At 39.5% G+C, this 5764-nt stretch overlaps 1 long non-coding RNA gene across 1 annotated transcript; it reads right to left on the reverse strand.

The window, feature by feature from the left end:
• Nucleotides 1-807: 807 nt before the first annotated feature.
• LOC129654033 (uncharacterized) lies at nucleotides 808-5292 on the reverse strand. Its single transcript, XR_008715348.1, has 3 exons — nucleotides 5134-5292; nucleotides 2151-2305; nucleotides 808-1034 (listed from the first exon to the last, which is right to left on the reverse strand). It is a non-coding gene; the product is annotated as an uncharacterized LOC129654033 (long non-coding RNA).
• Nucleotides 5293-5764: the final 472 nt, after the last annotated feature.

The following is a 5764-nucleotide window of genomic DNA, read 5'->3' on the forward strand; positions in this document are numbered from 1 at the left end:
GTAAGAAAAGGACAACCTTATCTGAGGGTGGTAACTTACTGCTCTGCTGTGGCTGGTGGAGCATTCAGACCTCAGACCCTGTGGAGAACCTAGCTGGTGTCAGAACCAGAAAAGTCTACACCTCTTCTCCAGTGCATGAGGCTTTTAAGGACCGTTCTATTCCCATTATCTCTCTGTCCCACTACTAACCCAATCAGAGACGGACATCTGATTAGATTATAGAGCTCCCACTGTATTGGTCTTGATTGGATCTTCATTTTTTCTGTAGGTTAGTTCATTGCATCTTATATACATTCAGGAAGGAGAAAATGATCAGGTATCTGGGTAATCAAGGACCTATTCACTTCCTAAACATTGACTGAATTTTACCAATATGAACAGTTAAACTCTTGGGAGTCAGACAAGAAAGGATTGTTGGTTGCTAACATTGAATACAAAAAGAAACAAAAGTTCAAAGTATCATTATTGGGGGAATTTTGGTGAAGTCAAAATTAGCAAAATATCCCTGAATTAAAATAGCTTCTTTTGTGTATGGTGTTAGAAAGTGTTCTAGTTTCATTCTTTTACAAGTGGTTGACCAGTTTCCCCAGCACCACTTGTTAAAGAGATTGTCTTTTCTCCACTGTATATTCTTGCCTCCTTTGTCAAAGATAAGGTATCCATAGGTGTGTGGGTTTATCTCTGGGCTTTCTATTTTGTTCCATTGATCTATATTTGTCTTTGCGCCAGTACCATACTGTCTTGGCAAAACCAATACAATATTGTAAATTAAAATAAATAAATAATAAAATAAAATAAAATGGCTTCATGAAAATGGCGATGTTGTTCCCAAAGAAAACAAAATGCACTCATCCATGTATCAGCTTGTCACTCAGGTGTTATGTAGGAAACACAGGAGACTGTCAGCGTGTTCAGGCAGCAAGGGAAGAGCTGTCCAGGATATGGTTGGTTTTCCAGCCTTAAGCCACATCTTCTCTGAAGGTGGACAGGTCATGACACTTCTCAGGGCCTGAACAGGTTGGAGTTGGGCATTTCTAAAGGGACCATGTGAATGATAAACAACAATGCAAAATTAAAGCTTCTCTTACTTTTTGGAAACAGAGAAATTTAAAGATGTTATTCAAGGTGATATTAAGATAGTAAAAGAAGGCTCCCCTAGTGACTCAGAGTAAAAAATCCCCCTGCAGATTCAGGAGACACTGGCTTGATTTTTGATCTAGGAAGATACTACATGCTCCAGGGCAACTAAGCCCAGGAGTCACAACTACTGAGCCTGTGCTCTACAACAAGAGAAGCCTAAATGAGAAGCCTGGGCACCACAAGGAAGAGTAGTTACCACTCACCACAACTAGAGAAAGGCCTGCATAGCAATGAAGAACAAAGCAACCAAAAATCAGGAAAATAAAATTTTTTTTAAAAAAGGAGAATGGCTCAGAGGAGTCACTCTCAACTTCAGTTCAATTTAGTTCAGTCGCTCAGTCATGTCCGACAATTTGTGACCCCATGGACTGCAGCATGCCAGGCCTCCCTGTCCATCACCAACTCCCTGAGCTTTCTCAACTCATGTCCATTGAGTTGGTGATGCCATCTAACCATCTCATGTTCCGTCATCCCCTTCTCCTCCCATCTTCAATCTTTCCCAGCATCAGGGTCTTTTCAAATGAGTCAGCTCTTCACATCAGGTGGCCGAAGTATTAGAATTTCAGCTTCGACATCAGTCCTTCCAATGAATATTCAGGACTGATTTCCTTTAGGATTGACTGGTTGGATCTCCTTGCAGTCTAAGGGACTCTCAAGAGTCTCTCCAATACCACAGTTCAAAAGCATCAATTCTTCAGCAATGAGCCTTCCATAAGGTCCAACTCTCACATCAATACATGACTATGGGAAAAACCATAGCTTTGACTATGTGCATCTTTGTTGGTAAAGTGGTGTCTCTGCTTTTTAATATGCTGTCTAGATTTGTCATAGCATTCCTTCCAAGGAGCAAACACCTTTTAATTTTATGGCTGCAGTCACCATCTGTAAGGATTTGGAAGTCCAAGAAAATAAAATCTGTCACCACTTCCACTTTTTCCCATTCTGTTTGTCATGAAGTGATGGGATTGGATTCCATGAACTAGTTTTTTTAATGTTGAGATGCAAGTCACCTTTTTCACTCTTCTCTTTCACCACCATCTGGAGTTTCTTTAGTTCCTCTTCACTTTCTGTATATCATCTCCATATCTCAGTTTCTTGATACTTGTCCTGACAATCTTGATTCTAGCTTGTGACTCATCCAGTCCAGCTTTTCCTGTGATGTACTCTGCATAGAAGGTAAATTAGCAGGGTGACCATATATGGTTTTGTCTTAACTCTTTCCCAGTTTGGAACCAGTCAATTTTTCCATTTCTAGTTCTTGACCCCCATACAGGTTTCTCAAGAGACAGGGTTTCAGGTACTTTCATCCCTTTAAGATTTTTCCACAATTTTTTGTGATCCACACAGTCAAAGGTTTTAGTGTGGTCAAGAAAAAGTAAATGTTCTTTTGGAACGCCCTTGCTTTCGACCTGATCCAAAGAATGTTGGCAATTTGATCTCTGGTTCTTCTGCCTGTTTTAAACCCAGCTTAAATATCTGCAACTTCTTGGCTCAGTACTGCTGAAGGCTAGATTGAAAGATTTTGAGCATAACGTTGCTAGTATGTGAAGTGAGTACAATGTGCGGTAGTACTCACACCATGCGGAGTGAGTACAACTCACAATGCCAGCACCCACGGCATTGCCTTATTTGGGATTGGAATGAACGGATCTTTTCCAGCCCTATGGTCACTGTTGAGCTTTTTTAAGTTTGCTGACATATTGAGTGCAGCACTTTAACAGCATCATATTTTAGGATTTTAAATAGCTCCAACTGAGCTATTTAAAATCCATTCACCTCAAACCACTAGCTTTGTCCATAGTAATGCTTTCTAAGGCCCACTTGATTTCACACTCTAGGATGTCTGGCTCAAGGTGAGTGATCATACCATCATGATTATCCAGGTCATTAAGACTTTTTAATGTATACTTCTTCCATGTATTCTTGCCATCTCTTTTTAATGTCTTCAGCTTCTCTTAGGTCCATACTGTTTCTGTCATTTCTTGTGGCCATCTTTGAATGAAATGTTTTCTTGATATCTCCAATTTTCTTGAAGAGATATCTAGTCTCTCCCATTCTATTGTTTTCCTCTATTTCTTTGCATTTCCCTTTAAGAAAGTCTTCTTATCTCTCCTTGCTCTTCTCTATAACTCTGTATTCAGTTGAGTATATCTTTCCCTTTCTCCCTTACCCTTCACTTCTCTTCTTTCTTCAGCTATTTATAAAGGCTCTTCAGACAATCACTTTGCTTTCTTGCATTTCTTTTTCTTGGGGATGATTTTAGTTCCCTCCCGTACAATGTTATAACCTCTGTCCATAGTTCTTCAGGCACTCTGTCTACCAGATCTAATCCTTTGAATCTATTCTTCACCTCCACTGTATAATCATAAGGAATTTGATTCAGGTCATACCTGAATGGTCTAGTGGCTTTTCCTACTTTCTTCAATTTAATCTTGAATTTAATAACATGGAGTTCATGATCTGAGCCACTGTCAGCTCCAGGCCTTGTTTTTTACTGACTGTATAGAGCTACTCAATCTCTGACTGCAAATAGCATAATCAGTCTGATTTTGGTATTGATTCTCTGATAATTTCCATGTGTAGAGTCATGTCTTGGAATGTTGGATAAGGGTATTTGCTATGACCAGCTTGTTCTTTTAAAACTATATTAGCATTTGTCTTTCATTTTGCACTTCAAGGTCAAACTTGCCTATCGTTCCAGGTGTCTCTTGACTTCCTACTTTTCATTTTAATCCCCTGTGATGAAGAGGACAACTTTTTTGATGTTAGTTTCAGAAGGTATTGTATGTCTTCATAGAACTGATCAACATCAGCTTTTTGGCATTGTGGTTGGGGCACAGACTTGAATTACTGTGCTATTGAATGATTTGCCTAAGAATCATTTCAAGTTTATTCTGTTGTTTTTGAGTTGCACCCAAGTACTGCATTTCAGATTCTCTTGTTGACTATGAGGGCTACTCTGCTTCTTTCAAGGGATTCCTGCCCATGGTAGTAGATACAATGGTCATCTGAATTAAATTCTCCCATTCCCATCCATTTCAGTTCACTGATTCCTAGAATGTCCATGTTCAATCTTGCCATCTCCTGCTTGACCACATCCAATTTACCTTAATTCATGGACCTAACATTCAAGGTTCCTATGCAATTTTTTTTTTCAGCATTGGACTTTACTTTCACTACCAGACTTATCCACAGTGGAGGGTCATTTCTACTTTTGCCCTGCTGCTTCATTCCTTCTGGATGAATTAGTGATGTCCCTCTACTCTTCACCAGCAGCATATCGGACACCATCTCACCTGGGGGGCCCATCTTACAGTGTCATATCTTTTTACCTTTTCATACTATCCATGGTGTTCTCTAGGCAAGAATACTGCAGTGGTTTGCCATTTCCTTTTTCAGTGGTCCATGTTTTCACAGAATTCTTCACCATGACCCACCTGTCTTGAGTTACTGAAGCCCCTTTGCCATGACAAGGCTATGATCTATGAAGGGTCAGGAAACTAAGATCCCTCATGCCCCACAGCATGGCTTAAAACACACACACACACACACAAAACCTTTATTATTATAGCTCAGTAAACAGAATGAACCTCATTTAAGCTATGATCCTTTCATGGGAACTATAGAGACCCCCACGTGATGGTGTTCTTATACTGGGTTTACTTCACAGCTTAGGATCCCTGACCTTAGGGAACTCAAATCTTTTATAAGGAAGCATTCTTGCCTGGCTTTTTCCCAATTTTTTTTTCTTCTTAAGCTTTATTTTTTAGAGGAGCTTTGACTGTAAAATGTTATCAACTAAAACACAAATTAAAATATTTCAGATTCAAGTAAAACTACAATGAGAGGCAAAACCAAAACCTGAAATATATTAATTGGAAAGAAACAATCTTTTGAAAACCCTCCCTACCATCCAGAGATACATGCCTCCCTTCAAGATTAGCTAACCATAAGTAAGAAAAAGGGTGTTCTCATCTGAAGGTGATAACTTACTGCTCTGATGTGGCTGGTGGGATGCTCAGACCTCAGACTCTGTGGAGAACCCAGCCGGTGTCTCTAGAGCTAGAAAAGTCTGATCCTCTTCTCCAGAGCTTGAAACTTCTAATAGGCCTTTCTATTCCCATCATCCCTCCATCCCACTGCTAAGCCAATCAGTAATGGGCACCTGATTAGATTACTGAGGTCCCACTGGATCTTCATTTTTCTCTAGGTTAGTTGATTGGATCAGATATACATTCAGGCGGCAAAGAATGATGGGATGACTGGGTAATCAAGGACTGATTCAAGGATTCACTTCACAAATACTAATACCAATTCTACCAATACAGACTATATTCTTAGGAGTCAAATGAGAAAGTGATTATTGGTTCTGCCATTGGACAAGAAAAAGCGAAAGTTGAAAATATCATTGTTTGGGATCTTTGGTCAAATCAAAATTATCAAAAAATCCCTGAATTAAAACAGCTTCATAAACACAATGATGTTATTCCCAAAGGAGAAAAAGAAATACCCATTCCTATATCAACTTGTCACTCAGGTGTTATGTAGAAAACATAGGAGGTTATGAACCTATACAGGCAGCAAGGGAAGACCTTTGGGGATGTGATTGGCTTTCCACCCTTAA

Source organism: Bubalus kerabau, chromosome 5 (assembly GCF_029407905.1).
Source record: "Bubalus kerabau isolate K-KA32 ecotype Philippines breed swamp buffalo chromosome 5, PCC_UOA_SB_1v2, whole genome shotgun sequence".
Lineage (NCBI taxonomy): Eukaryota > Metazoa > Chordata > Mammalia > Artiodactyla > Bovidae > Bubalus > Bubalus kerabau.